Genomic DNA, 27,896 nt, shown 5'->3' with positions numbered 1-27,896 from the left:
AGATGAATGTTGGTGATGGTTGCATTGTGCAATGTAAATGTACTTAATACCATTGAAACATACACTTAACATGGTTAAGATGGTAAATTTTGTGTTATGTGTATTTTACCACAGGTAAAATAATAAATTCCTTTCAAAACTGAAAAATATTTTAGAAATTTGGGAATCTAGTGGGAAGTGGTTCAAGATAGCCGCATAGAAAGATACAGAACTCACCTCCTCCAATGAACACAAGTTTACAAATACATAGAAATAATTTCTTCTGAAAAAGACCTGAAAAAAATGGATGAACATACCCTTCACAACAAAGGATGAAAGGACAGCATCAAAACAAAGAAACAAACAAACATAAAAACCACCCCAGGTGCAGCAATCCATGATAGGGAGGAACCTTATAAATATGGAACTTTTTCCTAAGAAACAAGGAGTCTGTGCTTCACATCAGGCACCTTAATCAATAAATCCTACACAAGAGAGACAGCTCCCAAATCATCCGCCTTTGAAAATCAATGGGGATTATATTCTGGAACTCCATAGAACTGTAGGGAATGGAGAATCTACTTTTAAAGGGCTCACTCACAGACTTGCCCACTCTGAAACCCTGAGACCAAGAACAAAATCACCAGTTTGAAAAGAGCCCGGATCATATATGAAGGAGACCCATTTACTAATGTTAAAAGTATCTGTTGGAGAGGCAGAAATATGTTGGGACTCTGGGGAGAGAGACACTGGTGGGTGTCATTCTTGTGATCCCATTCTAACTTGCTAATACTGGCACTGGTGGGTGCTATTTTTTATCTCTCCCTCTAACGTGTTAACACTAGAGGGTGTGACCCACTGAAGGACCCACCCATCCCCAAACTACAACCACATCCCACAGCTGGGCAAGGTGAGAGCCCCACCCACACCATGCCAAAGCCACATGACACAGTTGTGCTGGGCAAGAGCCTTGCCCAACCCTCTACCACAACCATGGCTCCACCAAAGCAGGTGGGCACATGTAGCTCACACTGATGATGCCCCTTGAGCACCTGGCTGGCGGGGATAAGGCTTCTGAGCCCCATGGGACATCTATACAAGGCCCCTTCTTCAAGACTGGGAGAGGTAGTTGAATTTTCTAATACACAGAAACAAACACCGAGAGCCAAGCAAAATGAGGAGACAGAGGAATATGTTTCAAATGAAAGAACAAGACAAACCTCAGAAAAAGACCTTAATGAAACACAGATAAGCAATCTACCTGATAAAGAGTTCAAAGTAATGGTCATAAAGACGCTCACCAAACTTGGGAGAATGGACAAACACAATAAGAACTTCAAAAATAGATATAAAATAGAAGAAAAGGAAATACCAAAAAGAAGTCGTAGAGCTGAAGAATATAATAACTAAAGAGGAAAAAAAAATACTCTAGAGGACTTAACAGCATATTGGATGAAGCAGAAGAATGGGTCAATGAGCTGGAAAACAAAACAATGAAATTCACCCAAGCAGAACTGCAACAAGAAAAAAGAAATAAGTTGACAATACCTTAAAGGACCTTTGGGACAACATCAACTGAAATAACATTCACCTTACAAGGGTCTCAGAGGGAGAAGAGAAAATGGGCTAGAAAATTTTTTAAAGAAACAGTGGCTGTAAAGTTACTTCATCTGGGGAAAGAAACAGGCATCCAGGTCCAGGAAGCCCAAAGATTTACAAATATGATACACCTAAAGAGATTCATACCAACACACATTATAATTGAAATGGTAAAATTTAAAGGTAAAGAGACCATCTTAAAAGCAGCAAAACAAAACAAAACACCACCACCATCACTAACAACTTGTTATGTACAAGGAAAAACCCTATAAGGCTCTCAGCAGATTTTTAAGCACCAACTTTGTAGTCCAGAAGAGAGTGCATGACATATTATTCAAAGTGCTGAAAGGAAAAAAAAAAATCCAACCAATTATTCCCTGCCTGACAAAGTTGAAGGAAAGATTGAGTTTTTCAGACAAGAAAACACTAAAGGAGTTCATCAGCACTAAACCAGCATTACAAGAAATGTGAAAGGAACTTTGTGAAGCTGAAAAGAATGGCACCAATTAATAACAAAAAAGTACAAGAGTAAAAATCTCACAGGAAAAGATAAATATATAGTAAAGATAGTGGATCAATCACTTATAAAACAGGTATAGGGTGCCTGGGTGGCTCATTTGGTTAAGTGACTACCTTTGGCTCCGGTCATGATCCTGGAGTCCTGGGATCGAGTCCCACATTGTGCTCCCTGCTTGGTGGGGAGTCTGCTTATCCCTCTGACACTCCCCCCTCTCCTGCTCTCTCTCAAAAAATAAATAAAATCTTTTAAAAAAAGAACTATTCAAAAATAATAAAATAAAACAAGTATAAAGGTTAAAAGACAAAAGTAATAAAATTAACTAAAATTATAATTAGTTAAGGGATGCATAAAATAAAAACATGTAAAATGTGACATCAATAATATAAAATGTGAAAGGGCGAGTAAAAATGTAATGCTTTTGAGTGCATTCAAATTTAATTTCCTATCAACTTAAAACTGACCATTACATAATAGAGTGTTATATGTAAACCTCATAGTAACTACAAAGGAAAAACTTACAGTAAATAAACAATAGAAAATGAGAAAGAAATGTAAACATAATACTAAATGAAACTATCAAACTACAAGGGAATAGAGAAAAAAAAAAAAAAACACCAACAAACAGAATGGAACTACAAAAAAAAGCCAAAAAACAATGAAGAAAAGGACAGTAAGAACATACCTATCAATAATTAAGTGTAAATGGACTAAGTTCTCCAATTAAGACATCAGGTGGCTAAAGGGATTAAAAAATAAGACCTATCTATATGCTTCCTACAAGAGACTCACTTCAGAAGTAAGGACACACACAAACTGAAAGTAAAGAGATGGAGAAAATATTTCATAGAAATAAAAATAAAAAGAAAGCTGGTGAAGCCATTGTCATACCAGACAAAATAGACTTTATTTTTTTCTTTCTGTTTTCTAAAAATTTATTTTTTTAAAGATTTATGTATTTATTTGAGAGAGCAAGAATGAGAGAGAGAGAGAGAGAGAGAGTAGATAAGGGGGTTAGAGGGAGAAGCAGGCTCCTCGCTGAGCAGGGAGCCCAATGCGGGACTCGATCCCGGGGCTCCAGGATCATGACCTGAGCCGAAGGCAGTCGCTTAACCAACTGAGCCACCCAGGCGCCCTCATTTTTTAAAAATTTAGATTAAATTAGCCAAAATATAGTAGTACATCATTAGTTTCAGATGTAGAGTTCAGTAATTCATCAGTTGCATATAATACCCAGTGCTCATCACCACATGTGCCTTTCTTAATACCCATCACTCAGTTACCCCATTCCCCCACCTACTTCCCCTTTAGCAACCCTCAGTTTCTTTTCCATAGTTAAGAGTCTCTCATGGTTTGTCTCCCTCTCTGATTTCTTCCCATTCCATTTTCCCTCCCTTCCCCTATGATCCTCTGTGCTGTTTATTCCTCATATGAGTAAAACCATATGGTAATTGTCATTCTCTGATGGACTTATTTTGCTCAGAATAGACTTTAAAACTAAGACTATAATAAAAGACAAAGAGTAGCATTACATAATGATAAAGGGGTCAATCCAGCAAGAAGATAAAACATTAATAATATACATGTGTACTTAACATAGGAGCACTAACATATATAAAGCAAATATTAATAAACCTAAAGGGAAAAATTGACAGTAATACAATAATAGTAGGGAATTTTAGCATCCTACTTAAATCAATGGATAGATCATCCAGACAGAAAATCAATAAGGAAGCATCATCCTTAAACAACACATTAGGTCAAATGGTCTTAATAGATATATACAGAACATTACATCCCAAAATAGCAGAATACACATTCTTTTCAAGTGCACTTGGAACAATCTTTAGGATAGATCACAGGTTAGCCATAAAACAAGTCAACACATTTAAAAGACTGAAATCATATCAAGCATCTTTTCTGACCATGGTAGTATGAAATTAGAAAACTATTACAAGAAAACTGGGAAAAAAACACAAAAATGTGGAGATTAAACAACATGCAACTGAACAAATTGCAAGTTTCTTTATTGAAGAAATAAAAGGACACATTTTTTAAAATACTTAGAGGCAAATGAGAACGGAAGTATGACAAATCAAAACCTATGGGTTGTGGCAAAAGCGGTCCTAAGTGGGAAGTTTACAGCAATACAGTCCTGCCAAAAAAACAAAAAACAAAAACAAAACCAAAACAAAACAAAGACCTCAAATTAAGAACATAACATTACACCTAGGGTAACTAGAAAAGGAATGAACAAAACCCAAAGTTAGTAGAAGGAAAAAAAAATGATCAAGATCAGAGCAGAGAAGATACAATATAATAGAGACCAAAAAGACAATGGGAAAGATCAACAAAACCAAGAGATGGTTCTTTGAAAATATAAACAAAATTGATCAACTTTTAGCTAAATTCACCAAGAAAAGAGAGAGGGCTCAAATAAAATTTGATGAAAGAGAAGTTACAGCTGATTCAACTGATGTAGAAAGGATGATAAGAAACTATTATGAACAATTATACACCAATGAATTGGACAATTTAGAAGAAATGGAAAAATTTCTAGAAACATATAATCTTATAAGACTGAATCATGAAGAAAGAGAATATCCAAATAGATCAGTTTCTAGTAAGGAGATTAAATCAGTAATCAAAAACTCTTAACAAATAAAAGTCCAAAACCAGACGGTTTTATTGGTGAATTCTACCAAACATTCAAAACAGGTTTAGTAGCTATCCTTCTCAAATTCTTAAAAATAAAAAAAAATGAGGTGGAGGGTTGGCTTCTGAAATCGTTTTACAAGGCTAAAATTACTTTGATACCAAAACCAGGCAAACACAACACAAAAAAAGGAAAATTACAGACCAATATCCCTGATGAACATAAATGCAAAAATCCTCAACCAAATATTAGTAAACTGAATTCAACAATACATTAAAAGAAGCATATACCATAATCAATTGGAATTTATTCAGTAATGCTAAGATGGTTCAACATCTGCAAATCAATTAACTTGATGCACCACATTAACAAAATGTAACATAAAAACCATATAATCATGATAGTAGATGTGTAGACAGCATTTAACAAAATTTGACATCCATTTATGATAAAAACTCTCTACAAAATGGGTATAGAAAGAATGTACATCAACATAATAAAGGCCAAATATTACAAATCCACAGCCTAACATCATATTCAATGGTGAAAACTGAAGGCTTTTCCTCTAAGATCAGAAACAAGACAAGAAAGCCCACTCTTGGCCACTTTTATCCAATACATTATTGGAAGTCCTAGCAACAGCAATAAGGCAAGAAAAATAAATAAAAGACATCCAAATTAGAAAGGAAAAGTAAAACTGCCACAATTTGCAAATGACATGATACTATATAAAGAAAATCCTAGTCTTTACCAAAAGATGTTAGAACTAATACACAACTTCAGTAAAGTTTCAGGTGGCAAAATCAATCTGTGGCATCTCTATAAACTAATAACAAACTATCAGAAAGAGAAATTAAGAAAGCAATACCATTTACAATTTTATCACAAGGAATTAAATAACTAGAAATAAATTTAACCAAGGAGGTGAAAGACCTGTACACTGAAAACTCTAAGACACTAATAAGTGAAATTGAAGAAGGCACAAGTAAATGGAAATAAATATATTTCATACCAATGAATTGGAAGAACTAATACTGTTAAAATATCCATGCTATCTAAAGCAATCTACAGATTCAATGCAATCCCTATCAAAATTCCAATGGCATTTTTCAGAAAACTAGAACAAATAATTCTAAAATTTGTATAGAACCACAAAAGATCCCAAATAGCCAAAACAATCTTGAGGAAGAACAAAGCTGAAGGTACCATGCTCTCTGACTTCAAATTATACTACAAACTTAGAGTAATCAAAACAGTAGAGTATTGTCATGAATGCAGACACACAGATCAATGGAACAAAATTAAAAGCCCCAAAATAAACCCACACATATATGGACAATTAATTTATGGCAAAGGAGCCAAGAACATACAATGGAGAGAGCACAGTCTCCCATATAAATGGTGCTGGGAAAATTTGGACTTGGAAAAGACTGTAACTAGACCACTTCTAAAAGAATGTGATATCTCACTGTAGTTTTGATTTGCATCCTCTTAATGGTAAGTGATGTTCAATCTTTTCATGTGTCTGTTGGCCATCTGTACATCTCCTTTGGAGAAATATCTGTTTATATTTTCTGCCCATTTTTTAATTGGATTATTCATTTTTTGGGTGTTGAGTTTTATAAGTTCTTTATATACTTTGGATACTAACCCTTTATCAGATATGTCATTTGAAATCTCTTCTCCCATTCCATAGGTTGCCTTCTAGTTTTGTTATTTCCTTCACTGTGCAGAAGCTTTTTATTTCATTTATTTTTGCTATTGTTTCCCTTGCCTCAGGAGACATATCCAGTAAGAAGTTGCTATGGCTGATGTCAAAAAGATTACTGCCTGTGTTCTCCTTTAGGATTTTGATGTTTTTCTGTCTCACATTTTGGTCTTTCATCCATTTTCAATTTATTTTTGCATATGGTGTAAGAAAGTGGTCCAGTTTCATTCTTTTGCATGTTGCTGTCCATTTTTGTTGAAGACACTGTCTTTTTCCAGTTGGATATTTTTTCCTACTTTGTTGAAGATTAATTGGCCATATAATTGTGGGTTTATTTCTGGATTTTATATACTGCTTTATTGATCTGTGTATCTATTTTTATGCCAGTACCATATGGTTTTGATCTTCAATGTCTTTCATCAATGTTTTATAGTTTTCAGAGTACAGGTCTTTCACCTCTTTGGTTAGGTTTATTCCTAGGTGACTTACTGTTTTTGGTGCAATTGTATGTGGGATTGATGCCTTGATTTCTCTTTCTGCTGCTTCATTGTTGGTATATGGAAATGCAAAGATTTTACATTGATTTTGTATCCTGGAACTTTACTGAATTTATCAGTTATAGCACTTTATTTCATGGACCAATATAAATTATTTATTTAAGCTATCTCCTGCCATAAACAAAGAGATGGAAGATCAGTATACTGGTCATCATTTGATACAAGAAAGGAAGGTGAGTTTGAATTCCCATATATTTTTCTGGTCCCTGCACAGAGTCATTGTCCAATCCAATATAGTCCCCACTGGGGACATTCTTTTACAAGTAGCCATGGTCTTATCTTCTTTCATTTGGGATACATTTCCCCATCTTAGCATTTGGTCTAAGTCTCTGTCTTCTTCTCTGTGTTAGAAAAGCCAGTTATGTCTCCTGCTCCTGAAAGTAATAATAAAGATTTTATTTATTTATTTAAGAGAGAGCAAGAGTGAGAAAGTACAAGCAGGGGGAGCAGCAAAGGGAGAGGGAGAAGCAGGGTCTCCACTGAGCAGGGAGTCCGATGTGGGGCTTGATCCTAGGACCCTGGGATCATGACCTGAGCCAAAGGCAGATGCTTAATCAACTGAGTCACCCAGGCACCCTACCAAATATTTAAAGAAGAGTTAATACCTATTCTTCCAAATCAGCAAGGAAGAAGTACAACTTCCACTATCTGCAGATGACATGATACTCTACATAGAAAACCCAAAAGTCTCCACCAAAAAACTGCTAGAACTGAGAATGTAACTAGAAAATAATGTAACTAGACCACTACATTACACCATACACAAAAGTTAATTCAAAATGGATTAAAAACTTAAATGTAAGACCTGAAACAATAAAATTCCTAAAGAAAACAGGCAGCAAGCTACTTGACATCTGTTTTATCAATGTGTTTTTTGTATCTGACAACAAAGACAAAGGAAACAAAAGCAAAAGTAAACAACTGGGGATTACCTGGGTGGCTCAGTCAGTTGAGCGTCTAACTCTTGATTTCGGCTCAGGTCATGATCTCTGGGTCCTGGGATGAAGCCCTACATCAGGCTCCATGCTCAGCAGGAAGATTCTCTCTATCCTTCTCCCTCTGCCCATCTTCCAATTTGTGCACTCCCTCTCTCTCAAATAAATAAATAAATCTTTTAAAAAAGTAAACAACTGGGACTACATAAATCTTAAAAGATTCGGCATAGCAAAATAAACCATTATCAAAAAGGCAACACACTTAATGAGAGAAGATACTTGGAAGTTATATATCTGATAAGTGGTTAATATACAAAATATACTTAAAAACACATAGAACTCATGAATAACTCAATCAATCCAAATAACTCAATCAATCCAAAAATGTGCAGAGGATCTGAACAGACATTTTTCCAAGGAAGATATACAGATGGCCAACAGGCACATGAAAAGATGTTCAACATCACTAATTCCTAGGGAAATGCAAATCAAAACCACAATGAAATATCACCATTAGAATAACTATTATCAAAAAGACAAAAAATAACAAGTGTTGGAAGGGCTGTGGGGAAAAGGGAACTTTCATACACTGTTGGTAGGAAAGGGAATTGGTGCAACCTTTATGGAAAACAGCGTGGAGATTCCTCAAATAATTAAGAATAGATCTACCATATGATTCAACTATACCACTTCTGGGTGTTTTTCTGAAGAATGTGAAGACACTAATTCAGAAAGATATATGCACCCCTATGTTCATTTCAGCACTATTTACAGTAGCCTAAATATGGAACCAACCTAAGTATCCATCTATGAATGAATGGTTAAAGATGTGATATATACACATACATACACAATGGAATACTTCTCAGCCACAAAGAAGAATAAAATCTTGCTATTTGCAACAACATGAATACACCGAGGTGAAATAAGGCAGATGGTGAGAGACAAATACCATATGATTTCACTCATATATGGAATCTAAAACAAACAAACAAACAAAAAACCAAAACAATACAAAAACACACTCATAGATAGAGAACAGATTTATGGTTAGAGTGCAAAGAGATTGGGGTGTTGAATGAAATTGGTGAAGGGAGTCATCTGTACAATGATGGATGGTAACTAGAACTTTGGTGGTGAGAACTGTACAGTGTATACCAATGTTGAATTGTAACATACACCTGGAGTTTATATAATGTTATATACCAATTTTACATCAATAAAAAATGGGGAATCTGATTTGAATTTCAAGTGTAACAATTTTCTTTATTTTGGGAATAAATTTCCCAACAATTTTGGGAAACATAGCTCCACATTCATTCATTTTGTAACAAAAACAATTGAGGCTTTAAGAAAGGCCCAGTGTCTCCTGCTTGGTGCTTTTTTTCTTTTTAATTTTATTATGTTATGTTAGTCCCCATACAATACATCATTAGGGTCATTTGGCAATGGTGCCAAATGACCCTAATGATGTATTGTATGGTGCTTTTTTTTCTACAAGATATATGTTTTTTTTAGTCTCTTTAGATTATGTAAGGTGATCAAGTGATATGCCAAGCTGGAAACTGAGGAACTAAACTGCCAGGCTGAAAATTGAAGCTTGAGTTTCCAGATCTGAAAAATGTCATGGTCTTATTTAAAGACAACATGTATAAAGAATTAACAGTAATTTTGTTCTAACAGCTTGGCTATTACAGGGAATGGAGATGACAAGAAGCTATTACTCTCTGTCCTTACACAACCTTATCCCAAGCTGCCCACCTACCCTCTCTATAGGTGCAGCCAATGCCTCCTGGCCCAGATGTACCTGGTCATTTTTGCACATTGAAGATTTTTTCCAGAAGAGACTGGGACATGGCCTTGGTCTGGCTTGGTCATAGGAAAAAAATGGGCCTGAAGATATTAAAATGCTTCTCCAACTTTAGTAGGCCTCAGAGACACCTTGGAGGCTGTTAAACCATAAATTACTGGGCCCCACTCTTAGAGTTTCTGATTGATTAGGACAAAGGCGGTGCTAAGAATTTACATTTCTCATGAGTTCCTAAGTGATGCCGATTCTGTGACTTGGGACCACACTTTGAGAACTACTGTGTTAGAGGACTATCAGTTCAGCTGGAGTGTCTCTTCCCACCACAGCTATTGTTCTTTGATGTACAAAGATTCATCCTTGACCCAGTAACAAGGACCTATCCTGATCTAAGCTTGCAGCAGTAACTTTTTGGCCTGTCAATGGGAGGCCTTCCCATTGCTGCCCTAGGCTCTGCCCCAGGTCCCTGTCTCCTTTTTGCAAGCTCTTTACGATGTTTCTAGGAATTCTTTGCCTTATTTTATGGTATTCTGGAGCTAGCTAACACTGGCTGCAAGAACCACTTGTGTATATCTTTCAAATCCATATTTAGTTGTGTGTTTATAACATAGAAATTGGCAAACATGACAAACCAGTGCTTTCTCCTCTGGAGAGCTGGTCATTAAACCACATTTCAGTGGCACCATTGCCAAATGACTTCCTGGATTGTAATTTATCTGTCTTCTAAGCTGAACCTACTTTGGCCAACCCTGTAGTGCAACAGTTCCTAGGGGGTATTGTTCTAGGTTCTAGTTTCTCTCACTCTTCATGATGCATTTCTGAGATACAACTATGGAGAGAGAACAGGTAGACCCTAAGTGCTCTGACTCTTGGCCTTACATGGATTTTTCTGGTTCTTAGCATAAAGTTAGACACATCATAAAGATTATTTATAATATAGAAATTAACATGTGTTAATTTGAAGAAAATGGTAGGTATTTTTGTATCTATTGGTTCCATTATTTCATTGACTTATTTCAGCTCTGTGAAGTAGGGATTATTGGTTCTACTATACAAATAAAAACCTGAAGGTCACTGAAGTTCAATAAATTACCCAAGGCCATACCACCAATAAGTAGCAAACTGTGGATTCTTACCTAAACATGTTTGAATGCAAAGTAGAAATTCTTTCTAGTCAGCAAATATTTACTAAGCATTTAATAACGGAATTCCTGAAACAATGGGACTTTGCTACAAGGTTCTTGAATTTACAGAAGAATTTAACTGTCTCTGAAATTAAGGTTAGAATCTAGGCCAAGGACAGTTCCCACTGACTCTATGGTTCCCAGAGCTCATGTTGCAAAAAGCCATAAACAAAGTAGATGTTTCTGAGAAGTGGGGAGGGGTCCCTATTTCTTCGGGGTATTTAAGAATGGGTTAATACAAATTTTCCTGAGCAGGTTTGTAAGATTCTGCTTGGGATAAACCCTGGAACTATTGTGGTGAAGAACAAGATTGGTGATTGTGGGATCAGAGGACTGAAACTAAAAAGGCACCAATGACACCAGAACAAGTGCAAAATTTTGTTACTGGGACCCATAATCATTCATAAAATGAATGCAAAAATACTTAACAAAATATTAACATATTTTTTTTAAGATTTTATTTATTTGACACAGAGAGAGAGAGCACAAGTAGGCAGAACAGCAGGGAGAGGGAGAGGAAGAAGCAAGCTCTCCACTGAGCAGGGAGCCTGACGTGGGGCTCGATCCCAGGACCCTGGGATCATGACCTGAGGTGAAGGCAGCCGCTTAACCGACCACCCAGGTGCCCCCAAAATATTAACATATTGTACTGACTTTGGTTTCATTATGAGGTAATGCTATCCTCAGAGAATGAGTTAGGAATGAGTATTCTCTCTATTTCTATTTTTTTGAAGAGATTATTGAAAATTGGTACAATTTCTTCCTTAAATATTTCAAAGAACTCATTAGTGAACCCCTGTTCTGGGTTTTCTGCTTTCTCTTTTGGACAGTTATTAATAATTGATTCAATTTCTTTAATAGATTTATACCTATTTAGGTCATCTAAGTCTTTTGATGGGAATATTGGTAGATAGTATCTTTCAAGGAATTAGTCCATTTCATCTAGGTTATCAAATTTGTGGGCATAGATTTGTTTACATCATTCATTATTATGCTTTAAATGTTACGGGATCAAGAGTTATGGCCACATTTTTATCTCTAATATTAGTAATTTGTGTCTTATCTTTTTTTCTCAGTTAACCTGGCTAGAGTTGTTTCAATCTTACTGATTGTTTCAAAGAAACAGCTTTTGTTTTTCTTAATTTTCTCTATTGATTTCCTGTTTTCAATTCCTTTACTTTCTGTTCCAGTGTTTATTATTTATCTTTTTCTGCTTCATTGCATTTAATTTTATATCCTTTTTCTAGTTTCCTGAGGTGGAGGTTTCAATTATTTGTGTTATATATATATTTCTCATAATCTATTATATGCATTCAATACTATGTATTTCCCTATAAGAACTGCTTTTGCCTCAATCCACAAATTTTGATAAGTTGTATTTTCATTTTCATTTAGTTCAAAATATTTTAAAATATTCCTTGAGACTTACTCTTTGACCAGTATATTGTGTAGACATGTCATGTTTAATCTCCAAGTATTTTGGCATTTACCAGCTATCATCCTGTTATTGATTTCTAGTTTAATCCCATTGTCATCTGAGAGCATATTTTGTGCAATTTTAATTTTTAAAAATTTTGTTAAGGTGTATTTTAAGGCCCAGAGTTTGTATATCTTGGTGGATGTTCCATGTGAACTTGAATATAATGTGACTTTTGCTATTGTTGGATGAAATACTCTATAACTACCAATTAAATCTAGTTTATTGATGGTGCTGTTCAGTTCAAATATGGCTATACTGACTTTCTATCTGCTGGATCTGTCAAGAGAAGGGTGTTGAAGTCTCCAACTATAATAATAAATTCATCTTTTCCTCTGTGTAGCTTTGTAAGTTTTTGCCTCATACATTTTAATACTCAGTGGTTATGCACATACAAATTAAGGGTTCTTATGTGTTCTTAGAGAATTGTCCCCTTTATCATCAAGTAATGCTTCTCTTTAGTCCTGATAATTATCCTTGCACTGAAGTATTGTTTGCCTGAAATTAATATAGCTACTTCAGCTTTCTTTTGGTTAGTGCTATCATGGTATACTTTTCTTTTTTTTTTAAGTGTTTATTTAAATTCCAGTTAATTAACGTACAGTGTAATATTAGTTTCAGGCATACAATATAGTGATTCAGCACTTCCATACAACACCTGGTGCTCATAACAAGTGTACTCCTTAATCTTCATCACTTATTTAACCCATCTCCCCACCCACCTCCCCTCTGGTAACCATCAGTTTGTTCTTGATAGTTAAGAGTCTCTTTCTTGGTTTGACTCTCCTTTTTTTCCCCCTTTGCTCATTTGTTTTGTTTTTTAAATTCCATGTATGAGTGAAATCATATGGTATTTGTCTTTCCCTGAATGATTTATTTTGCTTAGCATAATTCTCTCTAGCTCCAGCCATGTCATTGCAAATGGCAAGATTTAATTATTTTATTGGCTAATATTCATATGTGTGTGTGTGTGTGTGCGTGTGTGTGTATGTATACATCTTCTTTATCTATTCATCAGTGGATGGACACTTGGGCTGTTTCCATAATTTGGATATTGCAGATAATACTGCTATAAACATCGGAGGTACATGTATCCCTTTGAATTAGTATTTTTGTATTCTTCATATTTATGTAAATACCTAGTAGTGCAATTGCTGGATAATAGGGTAGTTCTATTTTTAACTTTTTGAGAAACCTCCATAGTGTTTTCCAATAATGAGCAGGAGAAAGAGAAATTAAGGAATCAATCCTATTTAAAATGGCACCAAAACCAATAAGATACCTAGGAATAAACCTAACCAAGAAGGTGAAAGACCTATACTCTGAAAATTGTAAAACATTGATGAAAGAAATTGAAGATGACACAAAGAAATGGAAAGACATTTTATGCTCATGGATTGAAAAAACAAATATGGTTAAAATGTCTATGCTACTCAAAGCAATCTACAGATTTAATGTAATCCCTATCAAAATACCAATAGTATTTTTCACAGAGCTACAACAAATAATCTTAAAACTTGTATGAACTACGGAAGACCCTCAATAGCTAAAGCAATCTTGAAAAAGAAAAGCAAAGCTGGAGGCATCACAAATCTGGACTTCAAGTTATATTACAAAGCTGCAGTGATCAAAACCAGTATGGTACTTGCACAGAAATAGACACATAGATCAACAGAACAGAATAGAAAACCCAGAAATGAACCTACAACTATATGGTCAATTAATCTTCAACAAAGCAGGAAAGAATATCAAATGAGAAAAAGAATTTCTCTTCAACAAGTGGTGTTTGGAAAACTGCAAATGCAAAAGAATGAAACTGTACCACTTTCTCAACCATACACAAAAATAAATTCAAAATGTATTAAAGACCTAAATGTGAGATAGGAAACCATAAAATCCTAGAGAAGAACACAGGTAGTGACTTTTTGACATCAGCTGCAACATCTTTATAGGCATGTCTAGATGTTTTTCTACATTCCTTTACTTTTAAACCTATTGTGTCTTTATATTTAAAGTGGGTTTCTTGTAGCAACATGTTGTTTGTTTTTTTAATCCAGTCTGACAGTCTTCATCTTTAAATTGCCATATTTAGACCATTAACAATTAAAGTGGTTATTGATATCATTGGATTAATATCTACTGTATTTTTTTCTTTTTTCTATTTGTTCCTCCTGTTCTTTCTTTAAATCACTTCATCTTCATCTTCATCTTCACCTTTGTCTCTCACTCTTTTTCTGCCTTCTCTGGTTTTAATTATTTTTTATGATTCCATTTTCTCAGCATGTCAAATATGCTTATTTTTGCCTTTTTTCTTTTTTTTTTTCTTTTTTGAATAGTTGTCCCGGAGTTTGCATTATAAATTTACAACTAATAAAAGTCCATTTTCAAATAACACTATATTGACTCATGGGATAGTGTAAATACAAAGAATTTCCAGTTCTGCCCTCATGTCCTTATAAAACTGCTATCATTCATTTCACTTATCCATAAGCTAAAATCATTCAATAATGTTGGGGTTAATGTAGAGCATGAAATCAGCCATAATACCTGGCTTGCTAAAATGTAACATGGAGGCTGCTGAGGGCAGGGAAGGTTTCAGAGAAGGGTGTAGGCCTTTGGAGTGCCAATGCCTGCATGACCACTTTGTCCTTTGAATGCTGTGGGGAGTTGCCTTCCCTGAAGCTTTCTTCGGTCCTATGATCTAAGAGATGTATGCATTGTCCCTTAGGCTATGTTTAGCAGAACTCCTAGAACATGCAGATCTTTCCTGTAAACAGATCCTCCTAGTTTCAGCAAGACCCCTTGTCACACATCACGTGCTTGAGAAAGAGTGATAAGGATCTGTGATTATCCTGAAGGACCAATAAAAGTGGGAGCAAAGAAGAGCAAAGGGTCTTCATCCTGAACGTTGACCCCCTTGCCTTCTCCTCTTTTACAGCAAAGTTTGAAATAATCTTTCATCCATTGGTACAGGGATTGCTGGCCATTCCCAGCAAATACATTATTACTATTATTATTTTAAACAAAATGATATCTATTAGGTCAATTAAGAATAGAAAAATAGTACATCATTAGTTTTTGATGTAGTGTTCAATGATTCATTGGTTACTATAACACCCAGTGCTCATCACAGCACGTGCCCTCCTTAATACCCATCACCCTGTTACCCCCTCCCCCCACCCTTTGAAACCCTCACTTTGTTTCCTAGGGTCCATAGTCCCTCATGGTTCATCTCCCTCTCTGATTTCTCCCCCTTTGGATTTCCCTCCCTTTCCTTATGGCCCTCTGTGCTATTCCTTATGTTCCACATATGAATGAAACCATATGACAATTGTCTTTCTCTGCTTGACTTACTTCACTTAGCATAATCCCCTCCAGTTCCATCCATGTCGATGCAAATGGTGGGTATTCATCGTTTCTGATGATTTACATTGAAAAAAGAATAGAAAAATAAAATATTTTATCCTGTCTTCATTTCTTCCTTTTCAAATGTTCTTCCTTTATGTAGATTCAAGTTTCTCATATCATTTTATTTCTCTCTTAATAACTTCGTCTAATATATCTTGCATGGCAGGTGTATTGGCAACAAATTCTCTCAAGTTCCAGTTGCAGCTGACTTGAAGCTGGCCATGTACAGCTGCTGCCTTGAGAGCCTTGCCAAATAAGAACATCTACTGAGTATCTCTGGGATTTCCTCGGCTACCAACTTGTCACTTCAGTTTTCCCCTAAATCTTCAACTTCTCACCCTGTAACCTTAAAGCCCAGTACTTTCCTGGAGACCCTGCTATTGACTTTGTCCCAGTTTCCTGAGGCATCTTACTTGGCTTTCTTACCCCTGATCTGGATCAACCTGTCCTCTTTTGCAGGCCCTGGACTCCTTGTTTCCTGTTAACAGAGGTTTTTGAAGTAACCTGGTAAAAATGAAACAAGTCAAGCTTGTAAAAGGCAGGGGACAAAGCTTATTCATTCACTATGTGGCCTTCGTGAGACTCCTCCCTTCTGGGTCTTACTTTCTCTGTAATATGAAAACTTGGGACTTGATCAATAGTCTTTAAATGATTTTTAGCAAGTCTATTCTTTATGTTGAAATAAAATCTTACATGTAATCTTAGTATATTTATATACAAGTGGTATTTTATTAGTTTTAAATATATTTTATAGGTTCATTTATTCAACAAGTATGTATTGAACACCTACTGTGTGCCTGACAATGTTCTGGGTATTGGGGATACAGAGACAAATAAGAAAGACAAAAATTCCATCCTTTATGGAAATAACATTAAAGTAGGGGGAAATAATAAAATGCATACTATTTCAAATGGTGATAAATGCTATGGGAAAAAATAAGAAGGGAAGGAGAATGAAGAATTCTGGAAGAGTACTTCAATTTTTAATAGAATGGTCAGGAAAAAGCCTAATTGAGAAAAAGACTTTGTTATTTTAGCAAAACCTTGAAAGAGGTAATAATGCATATATGTGGAGGAAGACTATTCCAGGAGAACAGCCAGCACAGAGGTCCTGAGGCAGGAACATGTCTTTTACCATCTAGGAACATTGAGAAGGTCACTGTATTTGGAGGAAAGTGCTAGGAGAGGTCAGAGAAATTATGAGAGAGGACATATTTGTAGGTCACAGTAAATATTTCCATTGCTCTGAGTAAGATGGGAAGTCTTTGGAGGGTTTTGAACAGAGAACTGATGTGATATAATTCATATTTGAAAACAATCATATTTCAGTAAATATAATTTACTTATTATAAAGTCAAAGAAAACAATGAAGCCATTGCTTATCACAGTTTTAAATAAGCTTAGTGATAACATCCAACTTTGGTTGCACAATTTTATGAAAATCCTTATATGTAGTGATAAACAGAGGGTAAGTTGTTTGTTAGAATCTGATATGGGCAGACATGCACAGGCCTGAATTCAAAAAGAGCTGAGTGTTGAGCTCCAACATTCCCAATCAATGCTATAGTTGCAAGGAGTTTCAAATATGTAGCGACTGTTGGTTTATTATGAAATCTGCATGGAAATGAAGTTATACATAAACCCAGGTTTATGTGTTAGCCTTTCAAATATTTTAAAACTTTGCCTAGAGCACATTTGAGTTTGCATATTTTTTCATAAAATATTTGAAATGTAATTTTGAAATTTCAATCAAATTTTGTGGTAAGAGCTCTGGACAACAGGAGCCCAGGTTAAAAACTGCAGGACTAGATCATTCCTGGGGAATTACAATCTTTGGAATCATATGATTCTAAGTTGTGTTACGTTTATGAAACTTAGTTTTCTTATTTGTAAATGGGAACATTAATTTCTGCTTATTTCACGGGCTTCTTGTGAAGATTTCAGGCACTAGCAAAGGCAGTATTGTTCAGACTGGTTGAAGAATTTCCAATTCTGAATATGTTTCAGTAAATGTAAAGCATATTACAGTTTAAAAAAGACGTTCCCATATAGGAACTCATTTGAATCTTATAACCACCTTGTAAGACAGGATGTCATTCATCCTCATATTATAGGTGAAAAATCTGAGGCTCAGAGAAGTAAAATAATTTTCATATGCTCAAACAGCTCAATTGTTTAGTAATATTAGATTAAAGGGGTAAGTAGGACTTGAATTTAGATTTTGGATCTAAATCAACTTTAGGGAGTTTAACATTTTGACCTTTTCCCTGCCAGTATGTCACAGTTGTAGTCTCATTTGTCCTTCACTCATAAAGCAGCATGGTATAGTGGAAAAAATGGGGAAATCTGGGATCCAGCTAAGCCTTACGTTTAGACTTTGGCTATGCTGCTGACTAGTTTGTATTCTTAAACAAATCACTTCATCATCAAAGACCCAGCTTTCTAACCCTCAAAATGACATTTACATCTATTTTTCAGGATAGATTAGCTAATTTCATAAGGTAAAAGACATTGGAAAATGTACATACCCTTTGACTTAACCCATTAGTCTTACCTTTGGGGGCACCTGGGTGGCTCAGTCGGTTAAACATCTGCCTTCAGCTCAGGTTATGATCTCAGGGTCCTGAGATCTAGTCAGCCCCACCTCAGGCTCCCTTCTCAGTAGGGAGTCTGCCTCTCCCTCAACCCCTCCCCTCCTTGTGCTCTCTCTCTCAAATAAATAAATAAAATCTTTTTAAAAATCTTACTTTTGGAACTTGACTCTGTAGAAATTAAAACACATATACTTACAGATAATTGCACAAGGAGGTTCATCACAGAATTTTATAATAGTAAAAGCATGCATATGGTTAAATAACCAACAATAGAGGAATTGTTGAATAAATTATTCATAACGGAGAATGTTATATAATTCTTCAAAAGGATAAAATGTAATGACTTTAGAAAGATAAGTGAAAGAACAAATTTCAGAAGAATATAAACAAGTTCTTTTTTCTTAAACATATATATGTATATATGAGCATATAATTTAAGATACACAGATATGCTTGTATAAAATTACAAAAAATATGAAGGACTAATTTGTTCATTTATTGAGTGCCTGGTACATACTAATCAAAGACCTAGGTACTAAGGTTTCAGCAGTGAGCAAAAAAGACTTAAACCCTTGACCTCATGTAGTTTTCATTTTCTTGAGGTATTGGCAGGACAATAAATAAATAAATAAATAAATAAATAAATAAATAAATAAAATAGTACAGTTGGTGAGGAAAAGGGCTATGGAGGAAAAATAAAGAGGAAAGAGGACACCGAAATGCTGGGGGAAGGGGTAACAATTTTAAATAGGGCAATGGGAAAAAGCCTCATTTAGGAAGAGATATACCAAATTGTTAACACCGGTTACATTTTGGTAGTGGAATGGGATATGAAGGAGGGCTTATTTTACTATTTATTTAATTTTTAATTTGAAGGGCTATGGTTGCTTTTTAATTTTTGTGTTTTTCACTATTTTTTTTCAAATATAAGTATATGATGACATGCATTATCATATTTATCACATAGTAATTGCTTAAGAAACATTGGTATCCTCTTTCCTTTTTCTATTTCTAGATTAGAAAGATTAGAGTTTCTGTCTTTGAATAGTGGAAAGAGAGCAGCATTTAGAGGCATAAACCTCTTATTTTTTGACAAGAAACCCTAGCCTCTTTATCTAGATAGCAGAGTCCCAAGCATTGCACTACCCATAGTAGAGACTCTTCTGCTTGTTCCCATATATGAAATCTGTGTCATTGAAAATTGAGAGTAGCTTTTACCCTTTGGCTGGCTTGAACTTTCCAATTCTACCCTTCATCAACCAGGTTGATACAAATAGAGGAAATTAGTCATCCAAGGTTGCATAACTAGAATAGCAGAACTGGGGTTGGAACTTAGGCCTGTTAAACCTGTTCACAGCTCATGTTATTCACACTTTGCTTGCTGCCTTTCTCCACAAGAAACTCTCCACCCATGTCATTCCAGTAACTCAACAGGCTTGGAAGATGGCAGGGAGCATCTAGTGATAAGCTCCTAAACCAGGGCTGGTAAGCACACCCAAAGGCATCACAAAAATCAATGAGGAGTTAAATTCGCAGGACCTTTTGAGATAATCTCATGTTACACACAGGCAATGAGCAGCAGAGAAAGATAACTTGTTCAACATTATATGACAGTTACTGGCAGTACTAAAACCTGGGTTTCCTAATCTTTTAGTTCTTTTCCTAGCATGGCATTCATTCATCTATTCATTCATCCATCACTCAATGACTATTTATTTAGTGTTCACTTTATGAAAGACATACAAGACAAATGTGATCCTTGCATTCAAGCGGTTCTCAGTGATTGAATCACTATGCTTAGTAGCTTGATAAAAAGATGAGTTGGTCTCATTTTCTACTTTCCTCATTCCACGATGGCTCAGTTTCCAGTGAATGGAAAAAAGAGGTATAGCAATTTGGTTTCATTACATTCAGGATCTGATGGTGCCATAGAGGGGTTTTGAGCTATGTGGGTCCTGATGGCCTGGTGGTCTACTTGAGTTTTCATGTAGTTTCCAGGGGTCCCATGGTAGCTTAAGATTACTTGGCTTGTAGTTTCATAATCCTGCATTACTGGCTCCTGAGTTATATCCTTGTTGGGCTACTTGTTTATTTCCTGGACGCTAAGGATCTCCTGCTCAACACTCAAAGGAGTTGCCCAGAGTAATAACAAACTTCAGCAAATGGTGGCTTGAGGGTTCCTTCTGGCAACCCAATCTCTGGGCATTGGGAACCAGAGTTTCAGGCCTTAAGGTGAAGTGGGATAAAGGAAATAGTATTCAAGAGAAATATTATTCACTAACCCTCCTGGGTTTCTTGCAGAGGCCATATCCAAGGTCTCAGTCAGAATATTTTATTTCATTTGTTGCTAACTGGTCCCTGGAGGAGAGAAGCCTGAGAAAAATCTGAACCTCTGGCCCCATAGGAAAGCCTCTTAAGTGGAAGTCTCAGGGGCGCCTGGGTGGCTCAGATGGTTAAGCGTCTGCCTTCGGCTCAGGTCATGATCCCAGAGTCCTGGGATCGAGTCCCACATCGGGCTCCTGACTCAGCGGGGAGTCTGCTTCTTCCTCTCCCTCTGCCTCTCCCACTGCTCATGCTCTCTCTCTCTCTCTCTATCTCTGTGTCTCAAATGAATAAATAAAATCTTTAAAAATCTTTAAAAAAAATTGGAAGTCTCAGTGTTTTCACTAAAAGTTCTGGTTTACTACTTAGGGAAGACTTGACTGCCACTCTGTATGTGTGGATGAGGCTAAATTTGGTGCTCCCTTCCTGTGTGATCATCTGTTTTCTGCTGCCAACAGGCTACCTCAGAGGAAACTGAGGAGCTTCCAGTGTTCTCCAAGCTATACCAGCCACTCCACCCCTTCCATAAAAGGAGTGACCTAGTTTATGTCAAGGAATATAACACCATTATTTATTAAGCTCCTCTTCAAATACAAGGACTCTATGATTTTGATCATCATTTGACAGATGATGCTCAAAGACACAAACAATTTTCCCAAAGTCATAGAGTCAGCAAGTGGCAGGATCAGGATTTGAACCCAGATCTATTTGGCACTAGGGTTCACCAAGTGTCCAAAAACACTTTATGATTTTAGATACCATATTGACCAGGTCTCTAAGGATCTCTGGTTCTGAAGATTTTCACCAAGAGAGGAGGTGACAGGATCTGGATCATTTTTTTCCTGCAAAATGGAGACTAAAGACAGTGATCATGCATATATTCCTCTGTCTCCTTACCAAGACACTTAATTGTCATTCACACAATGCCTTACTGAGCCCCATATGTGGCTATTGCTATAACTTCTCAGTAAGACCACAACAGAACCACCTAATATAATTATGCTGTCTTAGATATAGAACAGAATGAGTTCAACTTTTCCTATTACAGAAGGGGAAAATGAGGCCCAGAGAAAAAAGACTTTCCCAAGATAAATAAAGCTGACTGGTTGGATTGCTGGAACTTGAATGAAGGTTTTTTGATTCTACTAGAATTTTTTTTTTAATTATATCAAGGCTAGTTTAGGGGAAATTGGTGGTATAGTCCATGTCACCTGATTTCCATATCAAAATTATCGTCACTGCACTGCATTAGGTTTCTTGCCTTCTGGAATTTGTAGTGTGTGGACATCCATGAAAAGGATAAACTTGATATCAAAATGAAATAGACAGCTGTCCATGAGCATTTTTAAATGATTATATTGCCTCTTTGCTCCTGCCCGCCCCAGCTTAACATAGTTCTTTTTAATTTTTTTTTAAAGATTTTATTTATGTATTGGAGAGAGAGAGAGAAAGATAGCAAAAGAACATGAGCAAGGAGGAGAGGGAGAAGCAGATTCCCTGTGAGCAGGGAGCTTGACTCAGGGCTTGATTCCAGGAGGTAGATGCTTAACAGACTGAGCCACCCAGGCACCTTGCTTAACATAGTTCTTAAATTTCCAACATCAGTGATTCATTTCTATAAAAACTTTTATTTTTTATTTTTTTTATTTTTTTAAAAGATTTTATTTATTTATTTGAGAGAGAGAGAATGAGAAAGAGCAAGCACATGAGAGGGGGGAGGGTCAGAGGGAGAAGCAGACTCCCCGCCGAGCAGGGAGCCTGATGCGGGACTCGATCCCGGGACTCCAGGATCATGACCTGAGCCGAAGGCAGTCACTTAACCAACTGAGCCACGCAGGCGCCCCTATAAAAACTTTTAATAGTACAATGTCCCCTATGGAAAGGTAAGACATATAAGCTAATTTTATCTCAGTCATTAGAATGTTTTCAGGTCTATAAAGGCTTTCCTGGATGTGTATGTGTAGGGGTGAAGGCAATGAAGGATGGAGGAGTAAGGGTGAATAATTTACAAACATCTCAGTAAAAGCACACCAGAAATCCTACCTGCATAAAGACTTTGAGTCTCCCTGGAAAGACTCAGAAGAAGGCATTGAGAAAGACATGGAAAAAGTCTGTAAAGGTGCTATTAAAATTTTTTGGGGAAAAAAAAAAACAGCAACAAACAGATCAAGAGGTTACCCCCAAGGTCTGAGACAAAGAGTATTTTATTTCTTGTTATATTATTGTAAATTATTTTCTTAATTTTATTTTCAGATTGTTCATTGCTACTGATAGAAATACAACTGACTGGGACACCCAGGTAGCTCAGTTGGTTTGGTGTCTGCCTTCGGCTCAGGTCATGATCCCGGGGTCCTGGGATCAAGTCCAGCATTGGGCTCCCTGCTCGGTGTGGAGCCTGCTTATCCCACTCCTCCCCACTCATGCTCTCTGTCACTATCTCCGTCTCTCTCAAATAAATAAATGAAATCTTTAAAAAAAAAAGAAATACAACTGATTATTGTATATTGATCTTATATCCTGAAACTCTGCTGAAATCATTTACCACTTCTAATAGTTTTTTGTAGATTCTTCAAGAATTTCAGCATACAAAATTATGTCATTTGTGAACAGAAATTTTACATTTTCTTTTTCTATCTTGATGGCTTTTAAAAAAAATTCCTTGCTTAATACTTTGACTGTCTAGTATAACATTGAATAGAAGTGGCCTAGAGTGGACATCCTTGTATTTTTCCTGATAATAGGTAGTGTGGTGGGGGAAGCTTTTAGCCTTTCATCATTAAGTATAGTATTACTTGTGGGTTTTCTAGTGATCCTCTTAATCAGGTTGAAGAAGTACCCTTTTATTATTATTCTGTTGAGTATTATAAATAATATGGTGTGGAATATGACTGTATATACTTTTTTGTATACTTGTTCTATTCTTAGTATGATTTTCTAAAGGTGGAAATATAGGGTGAAAGAGAATAACCATTTTGAAGACATTTGTTAGTATTTCTGAACTCTGACTAGGATGAGGAACTCATTTATCCTTTCTCTGTAGTGGAAGCTGCACTAGGTATTATCAATAAGTCCCACCAACGAGTAGGCCTATGTAAAACACCTGGCCCTGGCATGAGATCCACCATGCATATGCCCTAGAATAGGTATCTAAACTAGAGATCTTTAGAAATAGAATCCAAACAATACTCCCTCTGAAGAACAACATATTTGAATAATTACTTGGTGTAAGGAAAGCCTTTGGGGAATCTTTATTGGCTATTAGGTTTACTGGGAAAATGAGTAGATTCTCATGCATTATTTATAGGCCTTTGGCTTCCTGGCTTAAAAAAATAAAGCCAATTCCTTTTTACTATAGCCTCATGGCTCCCATCCTCATCTCACACTTCTCCCCACTTCACTTGCTGCATGCACTACACTCAAGCCTCTAGGGGCAAAACAATTTAAATGGGAGGACACATCATCCCAAACCATGGAGGCCAGGGGCACCTAGATGGCTCAGTCAGTTAAGATTCTGCCTTCAGCTCAGGTCATGATCTTGGGGTCCTGGGATCGAGCCTCAGGTCAGGCTCCACTCTCAGCAGGGAGTCTGCTTCTTCCTCTGCTTTTGCCCCTCCCCCGTCTCAAATGAATAAATAAAACCTTTAAAAAACAAAAACAAAACGATGGAGGCCAGAAGGAAGACACACAACATTTTTTTCAAGTGTTGAAGAAAAGAACTATTAACCCAGAATTTTGTATACAGTGAAATATCTTTAAATATGAAAGGGAAAACTCCTCACGTAAAGGGAAACTAAGCATATTTGTCACCAGCAAACTTGATCTAAAGTATTGGGTTAGGGAAGTTCTCCAAAAAGTGATGAAACAATAAAAGAAGGAATCTTGCAACACTATGTAGGAAGAAAAATACAATAGAAAGTGCAAAAATAAGGGTAAGTACAGTAGACTTTCCTTCTCTTCTTGAGATGTCTACATTGTGTTCAAGAATTGAAGCAAAATTTTTTATACTGTCTGTTGTGGTTCTCAGTGTATGTAGAGGAAATATTGGCTGGCTCAGTCAGAAAAGCATGTGACTCTTGATTTCAGGGTCATGAGTTTGAGCCCAACATTTGATGTAAAGGTTACATAATAAATAAATAAGTAAGTAAGTAAATAAATAAATAAATAAATATGGTAGCATAAAGGGATATAGAGGAGGGTAAGATTTCTTATTTCACTCAAACTGATAAAATGTTGATACCAGTAGACTATGATAACTTATTTGTATAGTATATTATACATAAAGAAACAAAGCTATACCAAAAGTTATACAAAGAAACACACACAGAAACACTAAGACAAATCAAATGGGAATTGTAAAGAATATTCAAATAGCCAACAGGGAGGCAGAAAAAAAGGAAACAAAAACAAACGAACAATAAACCAAACAAAAATGGCACACATAAGCCATAAGGAATTAGAAACTGTGTAAAATGTAAACTGTCTACCTACACCAATTAAAATACAGAGATCAGTAGAGAGGATTAAAGAATTATCCAACTATATTCTGCTTATAAGAAAATCACTTCAAATATAATAATATACATGGTTGAATGTAGAAAGACATTACAAGATAAATCAAAGAAAAACAATAAAAATCAGGAGTGGCTATCATAATATTAGCTAGAGGAGATATTAATGCAAAAATAGTTATTGATAACAAAGAGAGACATTATATAATGCTAAAACTATCAATACATGAAGAATATTTATCAATTTTAAACATGTATGCACCAAAAAACAGAGCTGAAAAGTACACAAATTAAACCTAATAGGACTGAGAAGAGAAATGGGCAAATCCACAATTCTAGCTAAAGATTTCAACAACTTCAACTCAGCAAATGATAAAACTACTAAACAAAAACAAAACCAAAAACTACTAAACAAAAAATAAGTAGGGATATAGAAAAACTCAACAACACTCTCAACCCACAAACTTTATTCAACATTTATACAACATCACCATCACAAAAACAGAATACATTTTCTTTTCAAGTGCCCATGAAACATTCACCAAAATAGACCAAATTATGGACTATAAAATAAACTTAACAAATGTTAAAAAATTGAAACCATACAGTATATGTTCTCTGACCATGATGGAATCAAACTACAAACAAAAACACAAAGAAAGGAAAAAAGAAAGCTTCAGATAAATATCACTTAAAAATACAAACACAAAAATCCACATCAAAAACTAATGAGGTAGTGTATGGTGACTAACATAACATAATAAAAAAAAAATCCTCAACATAATATTAACAAATAAAACTTGGTAATGTATATGTGTGTGTGTTTACTTAAATAATTTTATATTATATATACTTTTATATTTTACACATCAATAAGTTATATAATCATAGATGATGATAGATGATAGATAGATAGATGATAGATAGAGAGAGAGACAATTCATACCATGCCCAAAAGGTGTTTATTCTAGAGTGGCAAGACTGGTTCATTACTCAAAACTCAATCAATGTAATCCACCATATTTACAGGCTAATTAAGAAAAATATGAGATTTTAAACCAAAAATTGTAATAAGAGATGAAGAAAGGCACTATATCATAATAAAGGGGTCTATCCAACAAGAAGATGTAACAATTGTAAATATTTATGCCACTAATTTGGGAGCAGCCAGATATATAAATCAATTAATAACAAACTAAAAGAAACTCATTGATACTAATACAGTAATAGTAGGGGACTTTAACAACCTACTCACAACAATGGACAGATCATCTAAGCAGAAGATCAACAAGGAAACAAGGGCTTTGAATGACACACTGGACCACATGGACTTAACAGACATATTCAGAACATTTCATCTTAAAGCAGTGAATACACATTCTTTTTGAGTGCACATGGAACATTCTCCAGAATAGATCACATACCAGGTCAAAAATCAGGCCTCAGCCAGTACAAAAAGATTGAGACCATACCATGCATATTTTCAGACCACAATGCTATGAAACTTGAAGTCAAACAAAAGAAAAAATTTGAAAAGATCACAAATATATGGAGGTTAAAGAACATCCTACTGAAGAATGAATGGGTCAAACAAGAAATTAAAGAAGAATTTAAAAATTACATGGAAGCAAATAAAAATGAAAACACAACAGATGAAAATCTTTGGGATGCAGCAAAGGCAGTCCTAAGAGGAAAGTATATAGCAGTACAGGCATTCCTCAAGAAGCAAGAAAAGTCTCAAATACACAATGTAAACTTAGACCTAAAGGAGCTGGAAAAAAAGCAGCAAATAAAGCCTAAACCAGCAGAAGAAGAGAAATAATGAAGATTAGAGAAGAAATAAATGATATAGAAATAAAAAAATACAGTAGAACAGATCGATGAAACTGAGTGGCTTCTTTGAAAGAATTAACAAAATTGATAAATCCCTAGCCAGACTTATCAAAAAGAAAAAAGACCTGAATAAATAAAATCATGAATAAAGAGGAAAGATCACAACCAACACTGCAGAAATACAAGCAATTATAAGAGAATATAATGAAAAATTATATGCCAACAAATCAGGCCCTGGAAGAAATGGATAAACTCCTAGAAACATATAAACTACCAAAACTGAAGCAGGAAGGAATAGAAAATCTGAACAGGCCCGTAAACATCAAAGGAATTGAATCAATAATAAAAAATCTCCCAATAAACAAGAGCCCAGGGCTGGATGGCTTCCCAGGGGAATTCTACCAAATATTTAAGAATTAAAAGATATTTTTCTTGTGTCTGTTGGGAATGCAAGCTGGTGCAGCCACTCTGGAAAACAGTATGGCGGTTCCTCAAAAAGTTGAAAATAGAGCTACCATATGATCCAGGAATTGCACTACTGGGTATTTACCCCAAAGATTCAAATGTAAGGATCTGAAGGGGTACGTGCACTCTGATGTTTATAGCAGCAATGTCCACAATAGCCAAACTGTGGAAAGAGCCAAGATGTCCATCGACAGATGAATGGATAAAGAAGATGTGGTACATATATACAATGGAATATTATGCAGCCATCAAAAGGAATGAAATCTTGCCATTTGCAATGACGTGGATGGAACTGGAGGGTATTATGCTGAGCGAAATAAGTCAATCAGAGAAAGACATGTATCATA

Source organism: Mirounga leonina, unplaced genomic scaffold, assembly GCF_011800145.1.
Source record: "Mirounga leonina isolate KUSES-001 unplaced genomic scaffold, KU_Mleo_1.0 Mir_101283, whole genome shotgun sequence".
NCBI lineage: Eukaryota > Metazoa > Chordata > Mammalia > Carnivora > Phocidae > Mirounga > Mirounga leonina.
Note: the sequence above shows the minus strand (reverse complement) of the source record.